We start from the raw sequence: 27,713 nt of genomic DNA, 5'->3' as shown, positions 1-27,713 counted from the left end.
AAGGACTTCCTGCAATTTGCCTTGACAGCAGACATGGAAAAATTCTCTATGGACAAGCTGGTACAAAATGCAAGTGCATTGTCTCAAAAATACGCAGTTATTCAATATTCTCTAAAGGTGGATTAACAAAAATCTGAAATGGCAGTGATTTAAATTCCTTAGTAAGAGATACTGCTGAAATAAAACCCTATCTCTGATCACTGTTACAAAGTATGTTAATTTGATTGCTCTCCTGTACAGTGGCACACAGTTTTCTGCAATTAAATTAGATAATAAGCAGTCATTTGAATAGTATTCAAAAGAAAGGGATGACATATATCTCTAACTCAGCTACCCACCGAGGTGCTGCTTTTTACTGTATTCAAACATGTTAACCATTTTGTTACTTTTTGGAGAGATTATGTGTAATATCTTTTTTCAATACTAAGGACTAAACTACATGGACGAGTTTTTGTTGGGCTACCAAAAAATGACCTATACTTGATCTCAGAATGGTAGTACTGGTTTGTACTGCTGAACACACTGGAATCCTATAGAAAAAGTAAAATTGGTGTGTAGAGCTGCGAATAACGAGCCACAATTGAAGAAATGGTAAAATGCTAAAAAAAATTACAGTATATGGCTGTTTATAAATTATGGATGGTGCTCTTTAAACTTATAAAGGATAATCTTTAGCTGGGTTACCACAGTGCAATATTGAGGACCCATTTACACGTAAGGGTTACATGGTGGCTTGTAAATGCACACACGAGAACATGCATTGTGAGACACATTATAATGTGTGTTGTGTTAGGGCAGTCTATTCATTATCAATGGGCTGCCAACACACCGCAACAGATCAAAAAAATTTAGTGTCATCCTTTTTTAACAATACAGCACGCCATGACTGACACTATATGTGCTGTGGTGTGGTACACTCTGCATAGGTTAATAGATTCCTTATTATTTTTAATAATATTATACAGGATTTATATAGCACCGTTTGTGCAGCGCTTTACAATATAAGGAAGACATTACAATCACAATACAATTCAAGGCAAGATCGTAAGGAGGGCCCTGCCCATAACCAATCAATGATCTGGCTGTCTGTGGCTCTTCTTAGAGAAGAAAAGTTTGCATCTTTCCTTGACTGAGAGATGACCTAAATGGCCTACACACTATGTCACCACTGCTCTCTCTAAATTCTAAGGTACAGCACAGGGACAGACTTTAATTTGTACTAGATGTGGGTCAGATGGGTGCTGTGATCCCCTTCCACTGTGTGGTAGATATGGACATTGCTTATTTCTTTCGGGGTTGTCCTTAATTATGTAGGTGAGTGGGTAAGTGTTATTCCTGGCCAGTAGTTGATAGGGGTGAGGGGAGTTGGCCTGGCTGAGGAGAGCCTTGACTGTCAAACACTGATAGAGCACAGTTTTTACAAGAGTATGCATATTCAGAGTGCCCCAGGTTGCTAAGAGTTCTTGGCAACCAATGAAATCAGAGATCTGGGCAGGACGCCAGACAGAGTCACAGCCAGGTATTGAGCACTCCCCTTCACCAACCTCCCCAGAATGTGCACCAAAAGCATTCCCCTCATGCTTTATTAACATTACCTGGTCTGTGACCTCTATTAAACTTATGTTCTACCGAGGGATACTCATTATTATTATGCAAGGGATAACCATAAGTGTTGTGTGTTTAACTCAGGTATGTCCTGCTGTAAGGAATGAACATATGAATGTAACCATTGATACTATGGGGATAGCACATTGTGTAAAAGCTTTTCAGGCAAATCTTTTGGTCTTATGGATCTGTCTGTGAAGTCCCCGTTTCCGCCTAAGTGTTCCTTGAACGCGCGCCAAATGTGCACCAAGCCTGTGCTTTGATGCACATCCATGGAATGCTTCAAAAACGTCCAACTCACTTGTTAATGGCACTTCTCCCGTACAATTTCCTGACCACGTGTGCACAAACACACGGGGAGAAAACGCCATATTTCTGTAGCAGAATCACACGGGAAAAAAACACAAGCGGGCGCATGCAAATGTGCGTTCCCGGTATGTCTAACAGGGTTATTCACAAAAGGGGGAAAAGTTTTGAGAAAGCAGGAGAAGTGAAAAATCTAGGACAAAATAGCTGAGCTGGAAAGTGAGCTGAATTGGAGAATTTTTCCACATCAGCTGTGTTGTCCTAGATTGTTCACTTCTTTTCCCTTCTCCAAACTCTTCACCCTTTTGTAAATAACCCTGTATGTGTGAACAGGGTGTAAGAGTGCAGAAAATTATAGAGGGGACTCTTGTCCTTCTTGTGATTATTTCCCTTTTTGTAAGTGAATTCTTCCTGCAGGTCACTGGTGAGAAAAGTTACCTTGCTAGTTGAAGAAAATCGGCTGCTTTCTGGAAAGTTTTTCATTTTAAAGCTATATTCAAAAGAGGATGCCTAACACTTTCCTATCTGATGGATATATTGGATGTCTGTATTCCCTGGTGTAACCCCAACTGCAGCCGCTATATCACTACTTTATCCTTTAGTGAGATAGGGTTTGGTGAATGGTACCACACAGTGCAGGACATTTTGTTTTTCATTTTTCCACTGCATTTTCCATTTCACCACTGATCTTTTTTTTTAAAATACTGTTTTAGGGCCTATTTGCATACATCTGTTTTTCTGCACTATGACACCGTTTTACTGCATAAAAATGCATTTGGAGTAAAAATCTAATTATTTCCTATGTGGCTGGTGCACTGCAGTTAAGTATTTTTAAAGGGTATTTCACCAGTACGCATAAGCGTTACAATGTGTGCTACAACATGTACATATATGTGTGAATGATCCTTTACTAAAGAAGGTACTTTGTCTCTTACACCACTTCTAGAGGGTGTTGTCTAAAGCAAACTTTTCAACTCATGACGGAAAGGATCTGGACTGTATAGTTTGCATGGTTATTAACAATGCTGGAAAATTAGATTATATCAACGTCTTCATTTACCTAATGGAGTTATCTGAGTACAGTTCAATAGCCTCTGACAATTATATATGGTATACACATTAACATTAACAGTTCAGAGTTACCCTGTGAACAATTATGCTTTCCATTTAGACACCTTGTATTAATAAACATAAAAAAGTTATTATTTATTATCTGTACACATTTTAAATACAAGACCTAATTCTCTCACTGCAGCAGTTACAAATGCATTGCAATATTTTTATGTATAACATCTTCCATTAGTTATCCTGGTGGGTTCTTTTTTCCATTCCTTTAATCCAATGAAAAAATGCATTGTGTTGAAGAGAAATATGTGTGATAATGAGCAATGGTTTTCATTACAGACATTCAGCAGTAAGAGAAGCACACTCTTTTCAAGGAAAGTCTTAAATAAAAAGCTTTAAATCCCACGGGACCACTCTTTCTGTCTCTGGATTTCAGTTTTAACATATTTTTTCCATCAAAAGAATGTATCAGAAGTGTAGTATTTGGAAAGGAATCCTGCAGCCTCACACCAGATGTTCATGGTACATGCTGAAATCTTGTTCTTGATTGTTAGATTTAACGCCTGTCAAAAGGATTTTAATTAAGCAGTATTAACCAATGCACTAATTGTATGTTTAGCCATGTCATAAAAGCTACAAGTGGAGACATATCTAAAATCCACAACTACCAGGCTAGCCATGTAGGGGATTTCCACAGCTGGTATTTACCGCAGTGCCCACCATTAGCCAGTGCCTTTTGCACCAAGGTAAGGGAGAATTGGAATGTGTGGAATCATTTCAATTAGGTTGGTTTACTGAGAAATTAATTATTCACATCTACTGAAGTTTGGCTGAAATAAGCTTTGTAAGCCATGTGTCACCACTTCCCCGACCCCCCCAAGCCACAACCAGCAGCTGTGTGGAAATTTGGGGGATTAAGGCAATGCGCAATTGTACTGCAGCAAATTAAACCTGAACTCCAGTCATCTGTAAACAAATCCCTTATGGCTTCGGGGGACCAGTCATACAGCTGGGAGGAAGCTTGTGGCACTACAGAGTAAGGTAAGTATTAGTGCTTATTCTTATCTCCAAAGACTAAACAAGAAATTAACTCTTATAGTGTGGGGCAAAGCAATTATTTCTGCTGTCTGGAATTGGGCTTTAAATGACTTAATAATGGCACTGTCCATGACATATTATAATTGTCCACGCAGATTATATTACATCCATGAAATTACACAAAAAATACAGAACAGATTAGCTAAACAGAATTGCATCCAGCTGGAATTAACACTGGCAAGACACTTTATAGAGCACAATCATTCAGTGTCACAATTAAGGTTTATGATTATAGACCGGGTTTCTCGATCTCTCAGAGGAGGCAATAGGGAGTTGTAGTTAAAATGCAGAGAGGTGAAATGGATTACAAACCTAGACACTCTTTAGCTTAAGGGCTTAAATGTTAATTTCAATTTGCATTTGTTTCTTGGATTTGTTTAAGTAATATTTTTATGTTTCTTTTCACATAGGTACTGTTACTGTATTAACTTACAAGGAGCTGCACTAATTTGTTTCCAAGTGTGTCTGTTGATGTACCGTCATGTTTGTTAATTGGTTCGAATGACATAGATTTCCAGTTGCTTCAATATCTAACTTTGTAACTCAAGTCATTGTATTTCTGCTGGTTTTACCTGACAAGGGATCCATGCTGGATTTTAAACTGTTGTACATTTATATGCAAGCTTTACTTCAATCAAATGTATGAGTTACTGCAGATTGATATTGTGTGGACTGACTGTATATCAGAGTGGTGGGTTAACTCTGCTCTGCAGGCACCATATGTGATACCGCCTACATTGCTGCAATTGTATGCTTGGACCCACTTGAGTTATTGCACTGCCATATATATTGATAGAATTGGAGACAAATACTACTGGTTTGTTCTCTTACCCACAAGATAAATCATCTAGGATAAATACAGCAGTAGTGGGGCCAAGAGCTTTTTAGACTTTAATGGCATGCACACATATTGCCAAAAAATGGCACAGATTGTTCCATAAACAAGTGTCTTTGGAGTTGCATGAGGTGACCTTTTTGCAATGTTTTTGGAATCAACAAATTCTCTGGGGCCTTAGAGCTAGATTAAAACCAACCCTTTTTGCCAAAAACCAACAGTAACCTGTTTTTCTCAGATCCTTAATAAATGCTCACTGGATATAATCGCTTTAACAGTGGAAATTATTCATAGAGAACCGGAAGTGCTGGAGACACAGATTGCACAGACTGAGGACACATTGAGGTCCTCATTAACAGCTGATGATTTCACAAGAGACAACACTAAGGTACAGGAACTGGACAAATATCATAGACTGATCGAAACAAGAAAGATAAATAAATGTAAATGTAATTGTGAGGATTCCAGAACCAGTAGGGTGTATTATGGATTGGGACTACAAGAAGATTATACAAATAGGCTATCACACATAGAAATATTCAGCTACAGCTTTTCTGACTCATCTGTGTTCTCTGGCTCAGAGCCTTCTTTATCCAATACTCACTCAAGGAATGCCGCAAGGTTGTGAGGCAAAGGGTTTAATGCTTACAGACATTTTGGGCTGTTGGCCGGGTAGGAGGATGGGTGTTGGGTAGTTGTTTTTGAACAAGTTGCTGTATCACTTGTTTTGTTTATTTTGGCATTAAGGAAGTTTACCAACCTTGTATGTCACTATATTAAAAAGAGCAGGTACAACTTCCCTTTTTTCTGCTCTGGAACTCATAAGAAACAACTACCAGCGGTGCAGCTGGTGCGGCTGCCCAAGGGCACAAGGCTGGGGGGCCCACTGACAAGGGAGGAGGTGGAGGCAGCCAGGGCTCAGCAGCACCAGTCCAGTGGCAGGGGAGGCCAGGGCCAAGCAGGTCCGGTCCAGCGGTGGAGGAGGCCGGAGCCCAGTAGCACCAGTCCGGAGGTGGAGGAGGCTGGGGCCCAGCAGCAGGCAGCTCAGGGCTGGCAGGTATGAGGAGCTGTGTGTGCAGGGAAAGAGACCCCAACCAGCCCACCTGAGACCCTGCAGAGCCCACCATAGAGAGTCTCAAATGGGCTGTGCAGGATCTATGTTGGGCTCTACAGGGTCACTCTCGGGTGGGCTGTGTGGGGGGTCTCTGGTATGTGCGGGGTCTCAGGTGGTCTCTGAAAGGTCTCAGATAGGCTGTGTGGGGTCTCAGGTGGACTGTGTGGGGTTTTAGGTGGGTCCAGAGTCCATTGTGTTACTAAGTCCAGAGTCCAGTGCATTACTAAGTCCAGAGTCCAATGCATTACTAGGTTCTGAGTCCAGTGCGTTACTGAGTCCATAGTCCAGTGTGTTGCAGATTCCAATATAAAATCTTGTAGCAGGGCCCTTTGTTCCTTAGGTCTGGCACTGAGACAATTTGTCACTGATTTCTTATTACCCCTCTAATGATGACAACAGAATGTATGGGGTCTTATTCCAAAAACTACAAGATCATTAGCATTTGACCAAAATAAAAAGATCAAAAGCCATATAATACTTCTTCAAGAAATGCACCTAATTAGCTCCAAAATCCCATCTATAGTAAACGCCTTTCATGCCACCTACTCCTCTTTCTCTAGAAGAGTGTCTTTCCCAATATGTAAAGCTTTGCCTGTGGGGGTTGTTGAAGTGAAAGTAAAACCCCCAAAGCTGTTGTGTTGGGGGTTGCATTTCAGACACGGTCATGATACTTTCTGTTGTGGATCTTTCCGAAATGAAAATTTGGACGGATACAAAATCTGAATAATGAACTGAATTGAATTTTGGATACGAAATCCAAAAAAAGTAAGAAATGAAAAACCAAATGGATTGGAAGCTAAACTATTTTTTGCGGGTTACATGTCTAATTATGATAATGCCACCTACTTTCATATAGCTACATTAGACACTTGCATGCACAAGCTTATTGGTATTGCTAAAGACCCGACTTTCTGGTGGGAGGCTATTAAATCCTCAGATGGACAGATTTATAAATGTGGAAGCCTATCCATTAGGGGTCTATTCACTAAGCTGCCGTAGGCAGCCGAGTGAAAGACCGACATGAAGTGAAGTGAGCCGAACGCTGTTCGGCTATTCACTTCAGGCTGGTACGGCAGATTTCAGCCGTATATCGTCTGAAATCAGCCGCACAGCATGTTCGGCCGACCCGAAATGCAGGAGGACTTCGACTCAGCCGATCCAACATCTGGATCGGCTTAGCCGAACCTCCGGCAGGCTACTTGCTGCTGTTCGGTCTATTCTTATAGATGCCGCACAGCAGTGAGTGTGTGTGTGTATTAGGCCCCAATTTACACATATATTTCAGGGATTAGGGATTCCTGCGTCTGGAACTTGCATTTTCCTGCAGCATGAATCCCTAATCTGCAGTTTACAGTAGCAGATCACCTTAGTGGCCGTGTCAAGCAATTTGCAATGTTTTGGATAGTCGTATGTTGAAAAATTAGACATAGGCAAAGCTTTATGTAAAAGTCTTGCTTAAGACTTCCTGAATTTTACTTACAGACAGAAGTTTGAAAAAAAAAACACTAATTAAAGGAAAACTATGAGGTGAGTGCTTTTGACTCACCTCATAGTTCTAGCCGACCTGTGACAATGAGACTGTCACAGGTCGGCTCAGTAGATCGGGAGGTGAGCGAACACATACCGGCGTTCGCTCACCTCTCGATCCTGTCATGGCTCTCTGCCGTGACAGGGGAGGGGCTGGATTCCCCCCTCGCCAACGGACGGAGGAGGGGGCGGGTACATAGGCAGGGCCAGCTGTCAGTGACGCAGCTGGGCGGATCCCGGCATAATTGTCGGGATTCGCTTCAGCTGCGGCGCCTCAGTTTACCGCGAGCTACGGCTCGCGGTATACTGAGCCTAGGGTGACGGGAGGACACTAGTTTGTGTCCTCCCGTTACATAGTTACATAGTTACATAGTTAGTTAGGTTGAAAAAAGACACAAGTCCATCGAGTTCAACCTATACCCTAAGGAGAACTATGGGGAAAAGCCTTAACCCCATAGTTCTCCTTTAATTATAAATAAATCTAAACTTGAGACAGATTCAAAACAACATAAATAAATCCATGTATGTATTAATTTAAAGCAACCCTGTCCCTATTTTTTAAAATGTAAAAAACAATTATTGCTTTCCAGTCCCACTTTCTCAGTTCTCCATCAGGTCCCCCCTAGTGATTGACAGAAGCAGAGGGCGGGTGCAATAGCTAGTTTGCTATTGGCTATTGCAAATTGAAATAGCCATGGGAATCTAGCTATGCATTCCTATGCTTATTTTTGTTTTTTTGTTCTGATGGCAGCCAATGGCTCAGATGTCAGAAGAAAAAAAAAAAAGACAACAGAGCAGGGAAAGGTTTACTCTGCCAGATCAAGCAGAGTAAAACTTTCCAGCAGAAAGTAATTCCCACCCGGGCGGCCGGTAGAGTTGGGCTATCTGGAGATCAGTGTCCCTGGTTATCTGGTAACCAGGGACGCTGATCTGCCTGTGCAAGTGGCCGGAGTCAGCCAGCCAGCCAGCTTCGCCTTTCACCTCGGCTCAGTCGAGCTGATGCATATGCCTTTGGCTATAGTGAATAGCCCGTACAGCAGCCCTTCGGTTCTACTGAACCGAAAGGGTCCTGGGGCCGAAGCTAGCCGAAGGATCAGCCGAAGCTATGGCTAGATCCTTCGGCAGCTTAGTGAATAGACTCCTTAGTATATTGAAGAATTATGCTTTGCATGACAGTGAGGCAACTAGTACTTTTTAGAAGGGGAGTTATATGGCAACCCCCAAGTTTTCCCATGACAGGGTTTATTTTTTTTGACCAACTCAATAGTCAGCATGTAATCCATTTGCACAAATCAAATTGGCAAACTGGTGAATCATAACCTTTTTGATTTGTCCATATATATTTATACATACTTTTCCAATCTGCAGAGACCCTGCAGTTTAGTAATCATGATTGCCTAGATCCTGAATTGCTTGATTCTCTGAACATCAAACAAATGTGTGGTTTTCCTGAACACCCTTTCTTGTTTATCACAAGTGTATACAATGTTCAGCATCCCAAAAAAATGTGATACAACACTTACCATTCCCTTTGCAAGAAATATAATGAGTTATTTGCCTTGCATGTCACACTGACATACCATGGCTGTCAGTTTTGCCTGCTCCACGAAATGCTGGATATATCTCATGCATGTTGAACAGATGGTTAGTCTGTCTGTATACAGCAGACAACACTCAATGATAATGATAATATATGATGCTCCATCATCATATGGGTCAAGGTAGTTATGCAGCTAGTTCACGGTGAAGGCATCATTAGGTTTGCCTCTACAGATAGCAGCAACTGCTGGCCTTCTAAATATGCCAGCATTCTGGAAAATGTTTTGTATGCTGGAAAGTGATTTGTACTGCTGCTGACATTCTGTTCTAAATGGTCCTACCATTTACATGGTATCTTGTATGCAAATGATCATCATTCACAAATTTCTGAATTTGCTTTTCATGGGCAAGTTGATGCAAAGTTTACAGGCACCAGTGTGGAAATTGTAAAGTTGGTTATTAACCACTTGAAGTCCGGGGTGTTAAACCCCCTTCCAATCCAGGCCATTTTTCAGTATTCAGCACTGCAGTACTGCGGGACTGACATTTATTCCGTCATGCAGCGCTGTACTGAAATTAATTGTATACCCTTTTTTAGGGACAGATAGAGCTTTCTTTTGGTGGTTTTTAATCACCACTGGGGTTTTTATTTTTTACTATATTAAGGAAAAATTTCAGAAAATGTAAAAAAAAACCTGTTTCCCCTAATATTAAATTCTAAAACATTTATTATTACCCAATTTTTTGGTAAAATATAAAAGATGTGGTCACGTCGGGTAAAAAGACACCAAACATGTCAAGCCTTAAAGTTGCGAAACCTCAAACAACTATATTACACAAAATTGGCCATAGGCGTGGGGGGGGCGGGCAAAAAAATCATGCCATACAACCGATCGGCGGCAAAAGAGAGACTCTAATCGGCTGTATGTGAAACAGCCGTTAACGGCTGTAAAAACCAGCGGGTCTTTCCTGACGAGCAGGAAAAAAATGCCATCTGGAGACGGCAACCCGCTGATGCCAGTCAGCCGTTCATCCGTTTTTTTTTCTACGGTCGGCGGCAACTGGTTAAGGACACTGCAATCTGCATTATTGAAAGACTAGGTATATGTTTTCTGTTTTTTTTTAAGTTTCCCTAAATGTGGAACACCCTGAGACAGAGCAACAGTTTTCACAACCTCTTCCCCAAAGCTGGAGGAAAGATTTCACCACTATACAGTGAAAAAATGGTTTCCGTAGCATGGTTTTAATAGACCCTGTTTATTTATACTGTAATATGACAGTAACAGACCTGACAGATCCTACCCCTCCCCTCCGTAGATGTATACTTACCTCTATCTGACGCCCATAGCCTCCAGAGATTGTTTACATCCCATATTGTAGATCCTCTCTCTCTCTCTCTTCCCCAAAGACTTCGATGGAGCTTGTCTACCTCCGTCTTCCAGCTAGGAACTTCCAGCCATAGACTTCTATGAGAGAGGAATTACGGTGTATGATTTCAACGAACGGTCAGTATGCATTTGTGTGTGTATGGGGGGTGGGGGCATCTGCAGTTAAATGGGCATATAAGATACTATGGAAATGATATGGCCATGTAAAAAAAAAACAAAAAAACTTTTGGTGGAGTAGCAAATTGTCAGATTCTCTGGCATGTTTTGTTTGCAGTTTGTGTCCCTGTTGGGGACATACACCTATCTATTTGTGACCATTACAACGGATACAGAAATTAAGGATAAAGGCTTTTTCATAAGAGCAAAGGGTGAGGGAATCTTCCAATAGAGAGTGACAACTGTCTAAAATGGGAATTCTCCTCATTTTGGAGATATTTCCTTTAACTTCTTATTGCATCTCCAACATAGTAAGTGAAGGGAAATCTCCCTAGCAGGATAAAAATAACCTGGTAGGGCTTTTAACCCTTATTTTAAAAGAAAAAAGTTTTGGCTATACACATACTTTAACTGAGGTGCATATTAGGGAAATAGTAAAGCTTCAATGAAGATGTCTTTGAAATTACTCCGTTCTGTTCTTTAATCAGTGACAAATGAGAAAATCTTCCAGATGCCAGGCAGATCACAAGAGGCTTCAGTTTTAAATTTGCTGCTATGGAGTATTCAAGACTACATGCACATAATTTAAAACCCTTCCTGCAAACAATTACGAGTAAGGCAAAGAAAATGTTCAACTACTGCATTTCGTGAGCAAGATGTGAAGTTATGAATGCTTTTGGGATATCCATAAAATGTTTCTAAATGCTCCACACTATCATTAAATTGTTCCCACGGAGAGCTGATATATTAGTTTATTTCTCATATTAATTTAACGCCAGCATATTACACAGCTCGTTACAGAGTAATGAGATATATTCTCATCAATCCATTTGAAAAAAATTTCCACAGAGAATGATTTTCCAACATGTCATTTTAAACTATATTTGCACTTTTTTATAGGACAATATGTTTTTTTTAACATTAAAGTAGATGTTAATGCTAACATAATAACATTTATTTTCCCAAAGCACTATACATCCTAAACAATGAAATATGTTTTACCTTGTATTATCATTTGATGAATCTCAATGCTGTTCATTTCCTGAAGCCTTTTTGCAGCCACTTGCTGTCTACATACATTCACTCCAGCGATGGCTGCATGGCATTTTTAGCATGGCATGGCCACAACAAACAGTGATAACAAAGAAGAACAATGAAAGAATGTTGTCACCCTATAACTGCAAGTGATTGAACAAGGACGTTCATGGCAGGATCACTAGTTATTATTTTATTATAACACTGAAATATTGAACTATTGAAAGTTAATAAAAATATAACGTTTGAAATTGCATTGTTATGTTGAAGTTTATATGAGATTTTAGTGAAGTCTATCATGAATGCAGCTGCCAGACTCATTCACCTTACCAACCGCTCAGTGTCTGCATCCCCCCCCCCTGCCAATCCCTCCACTGGCTTTCTCCCACCTTGACTGCCTTTAGGCGTTCCCTAAAGACTCATCTCTTCAAGGAAGCCTATCCCACCTCAACCTAACCACTGAACCTTCACATTCTCAAATAATTCATCCTCACACAGCTACCTCCTCATTATCATTTGCCCCTCCTCTTTTAGATTGTAAGCCCTCATGGGCAGGGCCCTCCTTACCATCTTGTCTTGAATTGTATTGTAATTGTAATGTCTTCCTTATATTGTAAATCGCTGCGCAAACTGTTGGCGCTATATAAATACTATGTAATAATAATAATAATAATAATAATAATAATAGTGACTGGGTTTACATATACTTTAACATTTTTATTATCATTGAACTGAATGAAGAATCGTCCAGACTGTGGCCACTATACCCTGCCTATTTTCTTTAAGTGCTGCATATCTTTGACAGGTTTTACTAAAACAGAAAACCTTATGGCCCAAGAAAGCCAAAACTTTTTTTAAAGTGTGGGTAGTTAACACGTACCTGACTGCAGACTCAGCTGCCAGTGCACCTCTCATCCCACACCTCGGGAAGTAGTGACAGGGGATGTAAGGACAGAGCGGAGCACAGGTGCTGATGCTGGTGGCTGGCCGGTTCTTGAGGAGGCGCTTTAGTGCATTGGACCAGCTGGTGAATCTGCAGGACCGGGATGACACCGGGACCTCTTGAAAACAGAGCAGGCAATGGGTGTGAGGCTAACAGAGCACTGGCTGGATGTCGTTGCTCAGGGTACTGATGGTGAGATTCACCAAGTGGCAGACCAGGAGGGAAGTCAAGTTCCATCCGAGGTCATACATAGGGAGCCGAATCTTGAGGTGCCGAATCACAGATCAGGAGCAGGGTCAGGAAACGTAAGCCAGGGTCATACACAGGAGATCAGAGAGCAGAGGTACCGAATCAGGAAGAAGAAGCAGAGTCAATTGGTCTCAAGCCGGGTACATACACAGGAAGTCAGGATACAGGAACAAAGTACAGGGCACACAGGGACTAGCTGAAGACCACGCAGCAAATTGGTCATGGCTTCATGTCTGTTTATATATGATAGTGTGCACGCTAATGAGCGTGTACCTGTATGCTAACGAGCACACTTCCGCACGCTCACGTGCTTGAGCTCTTCACGTGCTAAAGCGTGTTTTCCAGGAACTTTAAGCAATGGATTGCATACTTGTGTGCATGCACGTTTTTGGGCAGGAGCCCATCTGCAGGTAAGTCTCTTACAGTAGTATAAGTAAGGATAGAACCTCTGCCAGGTTTTAAAAGCTGCATTTATCTTGGTGAAAATCGTCTTTCCGGTTTTAATTACTGTCTTTTCCACTGTTGCTGAGAGTTCTCTAAACTTCCTATTTTGTCTGATATGATTACCATGAGAAAAAGACAGCAATAAAATATTGAAAAAGGTCTAACCTTCCCATACTCTAACCAAAACCTTAAAAAATAGTTGGGTATACAGGGAAAAGCACCAGGTTCACTTAAGTACTGACCCCTGTAGCTTTTGAACCACCCTTGTGCTCTGTTTGCCTGTGAGAGTGAAGCGAGGAACCACTGTGTAATCTACAAGGCTACCCACCACTGTCATGGGTGTGTGTCATGTGCTCACCCATACCCAAAAGTATAAACTGCATCACTTAGCTTCCTAGGGTGAACAGAATAGTGAAGGGGAGAGATGTGTAGGCAGCTGCACAGGCTGGCATTAATGTGAACTTGCTACTTTGCCCTGTATATAGAAATATATACCCCTGCCACTAGGAAACCTCCGCCAGCATCCATGTTCTAGTACGCTGCCAGACCATTTTTGGAAATACAGAAAGGTCTGCGGAGTGACATCCAAACACTAGAGGATTTATTGAAAGTTAATAATATACGTCAGCATTGGTAGTAGAGCACCTTCCCTTGTTTAACACCATAGTACTTAATCATGAGGCCCATATGATTAAGCACTACAGCGTGAAACGCATCAAGGCACTCCACCACCACTACTGATGTATGTTATTAACATTCAATAAATCCTCTGGTGTTTGGACATCACTGTGAAGGTTTTTTTTTCTTCATTTGAATGCTGCTTTGCCCTGCAAGAGAAAATCACAGGCTTACTATAATACTAGAGAGTCTAAAGTTCTACCATCAACGGCCAATATCAAAAAGCATTTACAAAGTTTTAAAGTGATGCTAAATTAAATCTTAAAAATGCATTTAACTATTAAGGAAAATGTAGCTTATTTGTGTATCACTCGGCTGTAGATTCTCAAACCATCTCGGAATTTTTGCTGACACTGTCCTCCATTCTGGAGGATGGCTACATGATCCCTGTGTGTTTTGCATATCAACCACAGCTCCAAGTTCACTCCCATGATACTTTGATACATTACAAATGAGTAAACTAAACATTAGATTGTAGTCCATCACAGGAGCAAGTTTGGGGCTGTGGCTATTTTACAACAAACACAGGGGGGCGTGACCTGACGAGTGACCAAGATGGCTGCTTAAGTTCCTGGCTCCGGCATGGGATGGGACTAATTTGTTTTGTAGATGCCGAGGGCCTTTGTTCTATCAGTTCTAAAATATCACCCCCTTATTGGAGCGACTTTACGCCTTTTTTGGTCCCTGCCTAAATTAGATGACTCTTTCCGAACCATGGTCCTCTTGACCCTGATGCGCTTGAATCCTGCCTTTCCCTCTGGAATGTCGCCTACCTTTTTTAGACCATGGGGGTCTGCTCTAAGTCTGGAAGCTGGCACTTTTTTCCAGAGCGGTTCTTTCCTGACCCGCTCCCAACTCACCGAATTGTCTGAAGCGGCGAACATACCTTTCTAGCCTTACCTCCAGATTCAACATTTTTTGAATGGCACTGCAGTCCGCAGCTTTTTCTCCACACGGCCAACGGCTTTTGATGCTTTGTGTCGCTCTTCTTCCCCTCTTCGACACCTGATCTCCTATATTTACACTCTTTTCCTCTGTTGCATTGCTCCTAATCAGTACGCGGCAGTCTTGAAATCGGAGAGAGATCTCTCTGATATGGAGATGACCTAGTCATGGGAGTGTATTAATCTCAATATGTTGAAAGGATCGATTAACACTAGCGTTCAGGAAATTAATTACAAATTGCATTCTCGATAGTATCGCACTCCTGCCCTTCTCCACAATCTCACCCTCTATTCCAGATTGGTGTTGCCACGGTCATTCTGAAAGAGGCACCCTGCTGCACATATGGTGGACATGTCCTCATATCTCAAAATTTTGGCCAGAAGTTAACCGACTCGTGGAAACGATAATGGGAGAAGAAATTCCCTTCGGCCCTGCGTCATTCCTTCTACACCAATCAAGGTCATCACATTCCTCTTTTAAGCATTCACTTTCCATTCATTTACTTAACACATCAAAAATGCTGCTTCCCAGACATTGGAAATGCCCCACGGTCCCTACGATTCAAGATGGGTTCAGACAAATTGACTTTGTTTTTTTTAAATCTCTCTATCCTTGTGTGCTACTCGTTTGGTTCACCCCTGCCCTTTTCATCTTACCCTCCAGTCCTTTTTTTCATGCCTATCATCAGCGGTGTATCCACCGCAAGGCAAACAAGGTGTTTGCCTTGGGCGGCACTTTGAAGGGGGGCGCCGGTTGCGGTGAACCGGGCCACACAGAATCAGGCAGATTAAGCAGCTGCTCCTTGGGTCTCGCGGCCGCCTAATTTAGTTGAGAGAGCGGCCGGGTGGAGGAAGAGAAGGCGGGGTGTAGGAGGGGCCCATGCGGGACCGAGTAAGATTCGCCCCGGCCGCCCCAGGCCCGCTGACAGGGTGGACTGAGTTGAGAAGCATGGAGGCAATTGCTGCAGTGGTGGCGCCGGGCAGCACGGAGGCTTTGGGGCTGTCACTGTGTACAGCGAGTGGCACTTTTTGCTGCTGTCCTCCCTGTACTCCCTTCTTCCAGGCTGCTCCTACTGAGGAGACAGAGCAACAAACAGGTAGCTGGGCCTGGGGAGGGATTGTATTCTAAGTGTTCTTTTGTTTTTACTGCTAAGTCCACGGTTTTGCAGAGTCCAGTGCGTCACTAATTCCTGAGTCCAGTGTGTCACTAATTCCTGAGTCCAGTGCGTCACTAATTCCTGAGTCCAGTGCGTCACTAATTCCTGAGTCCAGTGCGTCGCTTATTTCTGGGTCCAGTGCGCCACCTATTTCTGAGTCCATTGCGTCACTAATTCCTAAGTCCAGTGCGTCACTAATTCTGGAGTCCAGTGCGTCACTAATTCCTGAGTCCAGTGCGTCACTTATTCCTGGGTCCAGTGCGCCACCTATTTCTGAGTCCATTGCGTCACTAATTCCTAAGTCCAGTGCGTCACTAATTCTGGAGTCCAGTGCGTCACTAATTCCTGAGTCCAGTGCGTCACTTATTCCTGGGTCAGGTGCGACACCTATTTCTGAGTCCATTGCATCACTAATTCCTGAGTCCTGTGCGTCACTAATTCCTGAGTCCAGTGCGTCACGTATTCCTGAGTCCAGTGCGTTACTTATTCCTGAGTCCAGTGCACCACTTATTTCTGAGTCCATTGCATCACTTATTCCTGAGTCCAGTGCGTCACTTATTCCTGAGTCCAGTGCGTCACTAATTCCTAACTCCAGTGCGTCACTTATTCCTGAGTCCAGTGCATCACTTATTCCTGAGTCCAGTGCTTTACTTATTCTTGAGTCCGATGCTTTACTTATTCCTGAGTCCAGTGTGTCACTTATTCCTGAGTCCTGTGTGTCATTTATTCCTGAGCTGAGGGGTTTAGGTAAGTGGAGAAGCACATGTGTGCAGGGAAAGGGACCTTGCACTTCCCACCATAGATCCTGACCAGTCATCCTGAGAGTCCCAGGTGGGCTCTGCAGGGTCTGTGGCGGGCTATGCGGTGTCACAAGAGATCCTGCACTGCTCACCTGTGACCACGGCTTCCCTGCTACGCTACTAAAGCAACCTGTCAGAAGCCGGATACAGTGTGCACATTGTATGCAGCAACTGACCGGTTACGCAAAATGTCTTATACAGGAAGGGGTGGGGCAAATTTAGATTGGGGGCACCAGAGTGTAGTTTTGCTTAGGGCAGCACAAAACCTAAATACACCATTGCCTATCGTACATCGGGATGCTCACGTACATATACATAACTATAGTCTCCTCCTCCTGTAATGACAGCTAAAAAAAAATTTGTAGGCCATCCTAAATTTTTAAATGTATGTGTTAGCCAAAAATGCATAAAACACTTCTTTGTGTGTCTCTCTAAACTAGTTTCCCTTTTTTTTAATTAGGGATCAGGGCTAAACCCTCCCTCCTGCCAATTGCCAACCCATATGTTTAGGGATGGTTCCAATGACTATTATAGGCAAAAGGTATTCTCTCCTGAGACTTTATTCAATACTATGGGGTCTATTCACTAAGCTGCCGTAGGCAGCCGAGTGAAAGACCGACCTGAAGTGAAGTGAGCCGAACGCTGTTCAGCTATTCACTTCAGGCTGATTTCAGCCGTATACCGGCTGAAATGAGCTGTACATCGGGTGGCTTCATGTGGCTTCGGGTGTTCGGCCGACCCGAAGTGCAGGAGGAGTTCGACTCAGCCGATCCAACATCTGGATCGGCTAAGCCGAACCTCCGGCAGGCTACTCGCTGCTGTTCGGTCTATTCTTATAGATGCCGAACAGCAGTGAGTGAATTAGTCGAATGCCGCTGAGCGGCATTCGGCTCAGCTGTTCTGCTCGATCCCTCAGAGGGACTAAGCAGAACAGAAAAATTGTTTAAAAAGTTTTAAAAAAATATGTAGGCCATCCTACATTTTTAAACGTATGTGTTAGCCAAAAATGCATAAAATACTCCTTTGTGTGTCTCTCTAAACTAGTTTCCCTTTTTTTTTATTTATTAGGGACCAGGGCTAAACCCTCCCTCCAATTGCCAACCCATATGTTTAGGGATGGTTCCAAAGACTATTATAGGCAAAAGGTATTCTCTCCTGAGACTTTATTCAATACTATGGGGTCTATTCACTAAGCTGCCGTAGGCAGACGAGTGAAAGACCGACCTGAAGTGAAGTGAGCCGAACGCTGTTCAGCTATTCACTTCAGGCTGATTTCAGCCGTATACCGGCTGAAATGAGCTGTACATCGGGTGGCTTCATGTGGCTTCGGGTGTTCGGCCGACCCGAAGTGTAGGAGGAGTTCGACTCAGCCGATCCAACATCTGGATCGGCTAAGCCGAACCTCCGGCAGGCTACTCGCTGCTGTTCGGTCTATTCTTATAGATGCCGAACAGCAGTGAGTGAATTAGTCGAATGCCATCAGAGGGACCGAGCAGAACAGAAAAATTGTTAAAAAAGTAAAAAAAAATAGAAAACGATTGTGCAGAGCTAGCAATAACAGCTAGCTCCACCCAATAGTTTTCTCTTGGCCGGCGCTTCTGCTACCGTCAAAAAAAATTAAGAAAAAAAACTCTCTCGGGCGCACTGGGAGTCTCCCGCTCCCGGCCGCCCAGGAGAGAAACACTGATTTTGTCAGAAAAAAAAAAAAATGCCTATAGGAATGCATTGCTAGATTCCTATTGGCTATTTCAATTTGCAATAGCCAATAGTAAACTAGCATTTTACCTTCGGCTCGACTGAGCCGCTCGGCTAAGTTCGGGAGTTGTACGGGCTATTGTGAATAGCCCGTACAGCAGCCCTTCGGTTCTACTGAATCGAAGGGGTCCTGGGGCCGAAGCTAGCCGAAGGATCGGCCGAAGCTACGGCTAGATCCTTCGGCTGCTTCGTGAATAGACCCCTATGTCATGTTAAAATTCACTTAGCTAAAAATCCTTTCCAGTCCCTTCCAAAGATACTTACATTTTTTATTGTTGTTCTTTAACTGCATAAAAACAGACTTGTTTTTCATATTGTTTTACCTAGGTTGCTGCAAAAAAAGTATTCTTAGTAACAAGTAAGATAAAACGAATTGTGAGAAAAAGTACAACTATATGACATGTTGTCGTTTTTACCATTGTTTCAGTATTATTTGACATACACCTTGATCATTGCTGAATTTCAGTGAAAACTCATAGGACTTGGATCCATCTGAAGGGAAAAGCTACAGCAATTCACGCTAGAGTGCTGCCTGGAGCAATACTGAAAACTGTCTATTGTACATCTAGAAAGTGATAGAATAGCAAATGATTCAGTTGATGCAGTGATCTCAGCATTAAGCTATGCTTAAGGAGCAAACACTAAATCAAATGCTTTTATATAGATTGATCTGATCAAGATGACTTTAACTGTGGTTATTAAAAGCCTGAGCATCGAGAATTCATGTTACAAGAGATATATCTGTGATGCTACATCTATTGTGTCCATTATAATCTGGATCTGTCAAAGGTAAAATATTTCTCTCCATAATACATATATTAAACAAGAAATATTAACCTTTGTCACTCAAGTATTTTAATGGAATAAAGCTGCTTATTGAAACTTTAGTACAAATGACTTCAAGATAATGTATTTCCATCGATAACAGAAATGCTGGAATTTGGACAAATTTTTTGGGAAAATACTTTTTGAACTTTGCTTCTGCTAATGCGAGTGTGAAATAATGGAAACAAACAAAAAATGTTAAGTATGTACTGTATTGTGCAAGTATAAAACAATGAAACATCATTTTCCAATACATGTACTACAAATTAGTTTTTTAGGTACACAGTTGCATAGTTGGAAAAAGACACATATCTTTCGGTCTATAAAGGTCCTCATATATCTTGATAATGGAATAGCAAGTAGTAGTTAGGTACATGCAACAGGACTGCTCAAGAAGAGAAATGGATTCAGCATTATAGAACAAGTCCACTTAAACGTGCCTAACTATTTTTAGCTATATCCAACTAAAAAACAACCCCAAAAATCATACCTTGCATCCTCCAAACCCCAAATCTGCAGCTGTTGTGGAGAAGGGCAAAAATTTGCTTCAACAGGAAAAAATTCCTCTCAATCTCCAAAGGCAATACGATAACTCCCACAATCAACATTCTATCATTTTATTTCTCATAAATATAAGTAACTGTATATTTTGTGCAGTAGATGTTGATATTTTGTGTGTGGACTCCTGCCAAACAGCAAAATATGCATTTTAAATTACATATATATGTGTTAACAGTTTTACATACTAATGGATTTCAAATTATGCACAGCCAGATCTATGATTTACACCCCTGTATCACACTGCTCAGTCAAGCAGGTGACATACAGTACTTATTTCCTGATTAAGCAATGTAACTTCCTATGTTCCTTCTCTACCTCCATCCTGCTCATTGGATAGTAAAATCAACATAATCGCCTCCATCCAGTAATCATGGAGGTGACCAAGAAAGTAATAAACTTAAACTAAAGAACAATAGAATGATTCTTCTGGCTATGCAGTGTGGTAGAGGTGTGCAAATCACAAGACTAACTATACAGATTTGCAACTTTTATAGGTAAATAAGTAATCAGATATTAATCTTACTGGTGTAGTTTCCTGAATTTCCATATGTGACCTTAAGGTTTAGGGAGTAAATGTGGGCCACCTTTCCCCTAATCAGTACTGGATAGGAGAATGTTGCAGGAGTTAAGGCAAGAAAATATGAGAACCAGGACTAGAGTTTGGAGGTCTCTTGAGTTAGGATTGTTTTGAAACTTATGTGCAAGTGAAAGTTAGGGGGCAAAAATAAGTTTTAAATAGTAGAGGGCTGAGTCTAGGGTGAGCCTGAGGCAGTAAACATGTAGGGTAGGGCAATAAAAGTGCCATTATTATGTAGAGTAATGTCAGGGAGTGATTCTGGGAAGAGGGAAGATAATTAGTTCAGTTTTACATAGCTTATGTTTCAGGTACCTTTCAGACATGTATTGACAAATAGCTGAGACAGTGTAAAACTATTTTTATGACATAAGTTATGACATAGGTGAGAAGGGTAGATCTGGATGTCATCTATATACAGGTGATATTGGAGGACAAATTAAGTGGTAAGTTTGCTAGACCTAGTACATATGGAGAAAAGTAAGAGGTCGAGGAATGAGCCCTGGAGTACTACCTCAGCAAGGGATATGAGAGAAAAAAAAAGACAATATTGAGGGAGATCTTGGAAGATCTGTCTAAAAGGCAACAAGAGAACAATGACAGGATCAGACGGTACAAGGTCTGGAATAGCAGGGAATGGACACAGCTATCAAATGCTGAGCATAGATAGAGATTATGTCAAGGAAAGCTACCTTTTGATTAAGCTCTAAGGACGATGCTGGCCACTTTTGTGAGTAAAGTTTCAGTTGAGAGCTCGAGGAAACCAGAATGAAAAAGGCCAAGGAGTGAACTAGTTATGAAGAAGAAAGTTAGTTTACAAATGAGCAAATGTTCCTGAGTTTAATTTGCTTAAAATATGCAAAACCCAAAATTCTCAACAAACCGCAATGGAGTCTATAGGGAGTAAATCTTGATATTAAATTCTGGCGATTTTCAAGACATGGTATTGTCAAAAAATGGCATGGGGAGCTAGTCACTGCCATGAAGGACAGTTAACCAAGCAAAAATACCATGCAGAGGGGAGAGGGTCATATTCTCATATGAGGGTGACATTAAAAAAAACAAAAAACAAAAACCGAATTTTTTCCATTACATGCTTGGGAGATACCATCAAGCTGTATGTGGTGAATTTCATGGATAACATCAGCGACACCTTATTTTGGCATCTGATATTTTACATGTGTAATTTTTTTTACTTTAAAATTTAGCTTGGCTTACATACAGCAGCCACAGCATCCCAAATCTGATTAATTTGAACTTCAAAAGGAAACATTTAAGGCATATTTGGCTGCAACACCTGTTTTTTTATTCACTGGTAATAGGCTTTAATTGAATGATGCAAGTAGCAGCCACAACAGATCTAAAAGATATAGTACATTTTAATCTTAAAACAATAGAATTAAAGCTCTCAACTTCGTACAGATTGGTCAGTGGCAAAACTTATTAAAAGAGAACTATGAGATGAGTGATTTCCACTCACCTCATAGTTCTAGCCGACCTGTGACAATGAGACTGTCACAGGTCGGCTCAGTAGATCGGGAGGTGAGCGAACACATACCAGTGTTCGCTTCTTCTCGATTTCTCGATCCTGTCATGGCTCTCTGCTGTGAAAGGGGAGGGGCTGGATTCCCCTCTCCCCGCTCCGATCTGCCAGCGCTGACTGGCGGAACGGACGGGGGAGGGGACGGGTACAGCTGGCTCTGCCTCTAGATAGGCAGAGCCAGCTGTCACTCACGCAGCTGGGCGGATCCCGTCGTCTACGTCGGTATCCGCTCCGGCTGTCGCGTCTCAGTATACCGCGAGCTGTAGCTCGCGGTATACTGAGCTTAGGGTAACGGGAGGACGCTAGTTTGTGTCCTCCCGTTACCCTAAGGAGAACTATGGCGAAAAACACTGACCCCATAGTTCTCCTTTAATAATATTATAGTTTGTGATCTTTTTGCAGTATCACACTGCACTGTCTTTGTCAAGTTTAATAAAATGTCAAAACGTTTTGCACAAAAACAATTCAAAACCACAACCCCATATTCCCTAAATCCCCTCCAATCCCATGTCCCTAATGATTTCAAAACCCCATAGAATGCAAGCACTTGAATAAGCAACAAATGGAAAAAGAGACAATAAAAATTAGATCGTACTATCAATAGCCACAAATATTGTTTAGTGGCTGGGCAGTATGTAAGGAGCTTGGTAAGGTGACAATGTAAGAGGGAGAGACAAGGCAGAATTTGAAATAAACAAAAAGAAACCCCCATAGGGATATACACCTTAGGAATCAACTCTCTACCAATTATTACAATTATATACTAATCTTTATTAAACACTCTAATTAAAAAACACACTATTGAAACCAATTGTTAAATCTCACACCTGCATGATATCACTATGTAGTGTATATCAATAGTTCATACTTATTGAACAATCAGTACCATATCATTATTGTAGCAGATATCCCTGGCAAGCTTAGTTATAATGAAAGGAAACAATTTACTAGTGCAAACGTCTCACATAGCAGAGTAGTCTCAAGCACATGTACGCGTAGTATATGAAAGAAGTCAGAGCAAAGAGCTACATGCAGTCAGCAAGCTGGAGCAGATATGAATGGCAAAGCAAGTAGCAAATCTTGAAATAAAAGTTAAAGTGTATTATTTAAGAAACAATATCCACAAATATTGTTCAGTGGCTGGAGAGTACATGAGCCGCTTAATAAGGCTGCAATGTAAGAAGGAGAGATGAGGCAAGTTTTAGCTTGAAATAAACCTTTGTGTGCATTATTTCAAAGACAATAGCCATATTGTTCAGTAGCTGGACAGTTTGTAAACAGCTTTGTAGTGCTGAAATACAAGAGGGAGAGACAACGTTTAATCTTGAATTAAACATTAGAGTGTATTACCTTTAAGACAATAGCCTAAAATATTTTTGAGTGCCAGAGCACTGGAATAAGCTGCAAATTTCAAAGGTACAATACAATAAAGGCTTTTCCATGCAGCAAATATGTTGGTGGCAGGAGCCCTAATGGCCCCTTTTAGTTTGCACAATAGCAACAGGGCTAACTCAACACTCCAGTGCACACTGTGCAGGCTCCAGCCAGTAGTACAGCTGAACTCCCAATAGTCCATGGGGTCCTCACAATCGCTGAGGCAGCCGTTGCAACTGCTGCTCCTCCTTTCAGAGATCAGATGATCAGAGGCAGGTTGGTGATCAGAGGGTATCCTGCCACTATCAGAAAATGTGGCAAGGGCATTTGTACGCAGCACCTGCTCAATTGCAAATTTTGGGCTTCAATAGTGTGGACACCCAATAGTGGTCCCTCTCTTTGGTGCTCTAAATTCTGTGTCCTTTCACAGGCATTTAAGTATTAAAGACCCCATTTACCAAACATTGCCAGCACTAAAGGACTCCAAATCCTCTGTGTGCCTGAGAACAAAGCTTTCCTCAACAATTTCACTCCACCCACAAACAACTCCCAGTGTTTGGAAGGGGTGAAACATGCCTCTTACAACCAGCCTCATTTCCTTCCCCTCCTTACTGCCAGCACTTCCTGCTGCCTCTGTCTTACAGGGATGGAGGCAGAAGGCAAAGGATCTAGCTAGTTCTCGGAGTGCAGTAAATCCTCCCCTTTCTCCTGCTACTGTGTCTTTAGTGCTCAGTCTACCTGCCTACAGAGTGTGCTCCAAGAGGAATACTTGAGCGATTGTATCACTAATCCCTACCTCATAGTGGCTTGCCATTCTGGTTGCCTCTTGAAAAGGTGCCAAAATGCTGCACATGTCCTGAATGATAAGTCACCGACTTGCACTGTAATCACACAGGTATTCATAAATAGCACACTTCTGCTTGTGCAGCCTCTGTAGCAGGTCCAACCAGCACGTGGGAAAGTTACAAATAAGGCAGTTGGCAGGCAGCTTGTGTTGGCACTGCATTTCTGTCAGGCAAACACTAGCAGAATATGACTACCTAAAGTGATCAGAAACCCATCTGGCCTGACAAAGGAACTCCTGGAAGCCAGGCTACTGAATAAGTAACTGCTCCACCACCATGTTGAGGACATGTGCTGGGCAAAGTACATATGTGAAGTTTCTCTGGCAAAGGGCAGCCAGCAGATTTCTGTGATTGTCACACATAACCTTCTATGGAAGAAGATGGCGGGTGTGGGGGTCAACATTCTCTCAGCCTAGGTCTGGAGAGCTGCCAGAAGCCCTGGCCCAGTGTGGCTCCTGTCTCACATATGCAACAGCTGCAAATCAACTAGGCAGAGTTTAGCCTGGGACATTGCATTAGAACTGGGGTGCTTCAGCGGTACTGATGGTTCTGAAGAGTTAAAGAATGAGGTCAATGAGAACGAGTAGGTACAGGTGACTGCACTGTAACCAATGTACAAGACAGAGGGTGATCCCACCAGCTCTAGAAGTGTGCCCCATCTTGCATCCTTGCCAAACTCTGTTGATTGACACAGTGTGCCAGTAAGGATATGTAGCATCCATGGACATGCTTGCTGGACCACATCTCTGTGGTCATGTGTACTCTGCTGCTGACAGCGTGGTCCAGCGACACGAATATATTACATTCCACATGCTGGTGAAGGGCAGGACAAAATAACAGCAGCTGGGTACCTGACACCTTATCACTGGAGCCCACTTGGCAGTAAGCGTTAGCTAATGGAACGTCACTGCCTCTTGCTGTTTCCTGCCTGATATTCCCTCCCTCTATGGTCTTAGTGCTATGTTTCTCATTCTCAATATCTAAAACTATGAAGACATGCGCATAACCAAGATGATCCTCCTGCAGTAAGTCAGTAAATGTGTGATGATATAATTCTACCAAATGTGCCGAGCTAAAACAATGATCAGATATAAAGAGTAAAAAAATAAAAAAACAGTGACTCAAACAAATGTCAGTGAAAAAAAAAAATCAATCAGGTGTAAAGTCTTTAAATCTTCATAAATCCGCGAAAGATGTCCAAATATAGCAATAGTGATGAATATTACTTGTTCCTTCACCAAATGCACCACGTGCACCACACCAGATATAGGGGTGCTCACCTTATTGATAGACCCCAGCAAGAGGTCAAACCAGGCAATTCCCTTCTTAACCAGGGGAGGGGGCCCTCAGCTCCAATCGCTCACAGATGTCCTCCAATGGTTTAATCAGACCAGCAAACAGATCTGTGCAACACTTCTTAAATAGGAAAGCAATAGCCTCCAATCTTTATCGATCTATAGGCCTCCTCAGTATAAGGTGTCAATGCCAGGATCGTGTTGACCGAAAAAAGAAAGCAAACACCATAGCGTGTACCATCCAAACAGAGTATGATTTATTAAAAGAAAATTACTCACATAAAAGCAGTGGTAACATAGCATGGACTCTCTCTTAAAAGTATGTGCAAGAGTTTCAAATGACTGCGGCCGTCAGTCGTAGAGATCAATGTAACGTCAAATGCTCCGCCCTATGCGCATTACGTCCAGCGTGACTTCATCAGGGATCAGGAGCATCTGACGTTCTGGATCACATATATATAGTCACATCTATAATCAGAAAACACTCCCACTTACCACCATTCACTGAATAGACCAGACTGCTCTTCTCAAGAATGGAAGCAGTCAGTGTCTACCATATACACTCTAAAAACATAGCAATAAAAAATCTATCCCCTTAGGAGAAAGATATATTATAGAACAAATATATAAAATATATAAAAATAAGGCATACATGTAAAGGTATACATATTATAACCCCTCTACAGAAAGCTAAACATAACACAATATATGCCAACAGAATAAACGCACAACAGTGCATGTGCATGATCACTAACAACCAAGCAAATATGCCTACAAAATGGAACATTCAAGAATTGGCTATAAAGCAATTGAGATCGAAATCCACGTTCATGCCCCTGGGTTTCAGGGTACCTGATCTAAAGATCCAGCCCGTTTCTTTTTTGGCCAGTTCACGTCTCCAATTTCCTCCTCTCCAATGTTTTTTAATCTTTTCGATCCCCCAAAATTGGAGGAATTTGGGATTTTTTTGGTGAAATTCCGCAAAGTGTTTGGACACAAAGTGGTCCTTAAAGCCTCGTCTGATGTTGTATACATGTTCTCTAATTCTAATCGCCAATTTCCTAGAAGTGCGACCTATATATTGTAGCCCGCACGGGCATTCTAAAGCATAAACTACTCCCTCACTATCACATGAGATGAATTCCTTTATCTTAACCTGTGTATTATCCTTGTGGATCATGAAATGTTTTCTCCTCCTCACATTATTGGATGCATGTCTGCACGCATGACATCGGCCACATGCATAAAAACCTACTGCATCCAAGAATGTGACCGATTTCTTCACTATAGGTGGATCAATGACACTTTTGGCTATTATGTCTTTTATGGATCTGGTCCTCCTATAAACAAATTTAGGTTTTGAGGGAAGTAACCCTTGTAGCTGTGCATCCATTCTCAGAATACCCCAATGTTTCATAATAATCTTTTCTACATCTCTAAACTGAATGTTGTAGTCTGAAATGAAGGCTAGCTGTCGATCTTTACATTCTGCCCCCTTGGGTTTATCTTTCAATAGATCCTCTCTCTGGATTTTTGATATCCGTTCAATTTCTTTAGTAAGAGAGTCTTCTTCATATCCTTTCTGTATAAACCTATTTTTTAAAAGATCAGATTGAGTTCTGAAGTCTCCTTCATTGGAACAATTTCTCCTAATACGCAATAATTGACCTCTTGGTATGTTTCTTAACCACGTAGGGTGGTGGCAACTCGTCACGGGGATATAGCTGTTCCGCTCTGTATTTTTAAAATACGTTCTGGATGCTAATATCCCATTCTCCACAAATATCTCCAAATCCAAAAATTGTATAGAAGTTGACTGAACATTAAAGGTTAACTTAATATTCTTATTATTATCGTTCAGATAGTCCAAAAAAGACTGCAACTGTTCTCTGCACCCTCTCCAAACCATAATAATATCATCAATATAACATAACATAAACGAATTAGCTATACTTGGTGCGAATTTCGCTCCTATCTGCACCCTCTCCAAACCATAATAATATCATCAATATAACATAACATAAACGAATTAGCTATACTTGGTGCGAATTTCGCTCC

This window comes from Nanorana parkeri, unplaced genomic scaffold, assembly GCF_000935625.1.
Source record: "Nanorana parkeri isolate BGI_ZX_2015 unplaced genomic scaffold, ASM93562v1 scaffold68, whole genome shotgun sequence".
Lineage (NCBI taxonomy): Eukaryota > Metazoa > Chordata > Amphibia > Anura > Dicroglossidae > Nanorana > Nanorana parkeri.
This window is presented reverse-complemented; position numbering follows the sequence as displayed.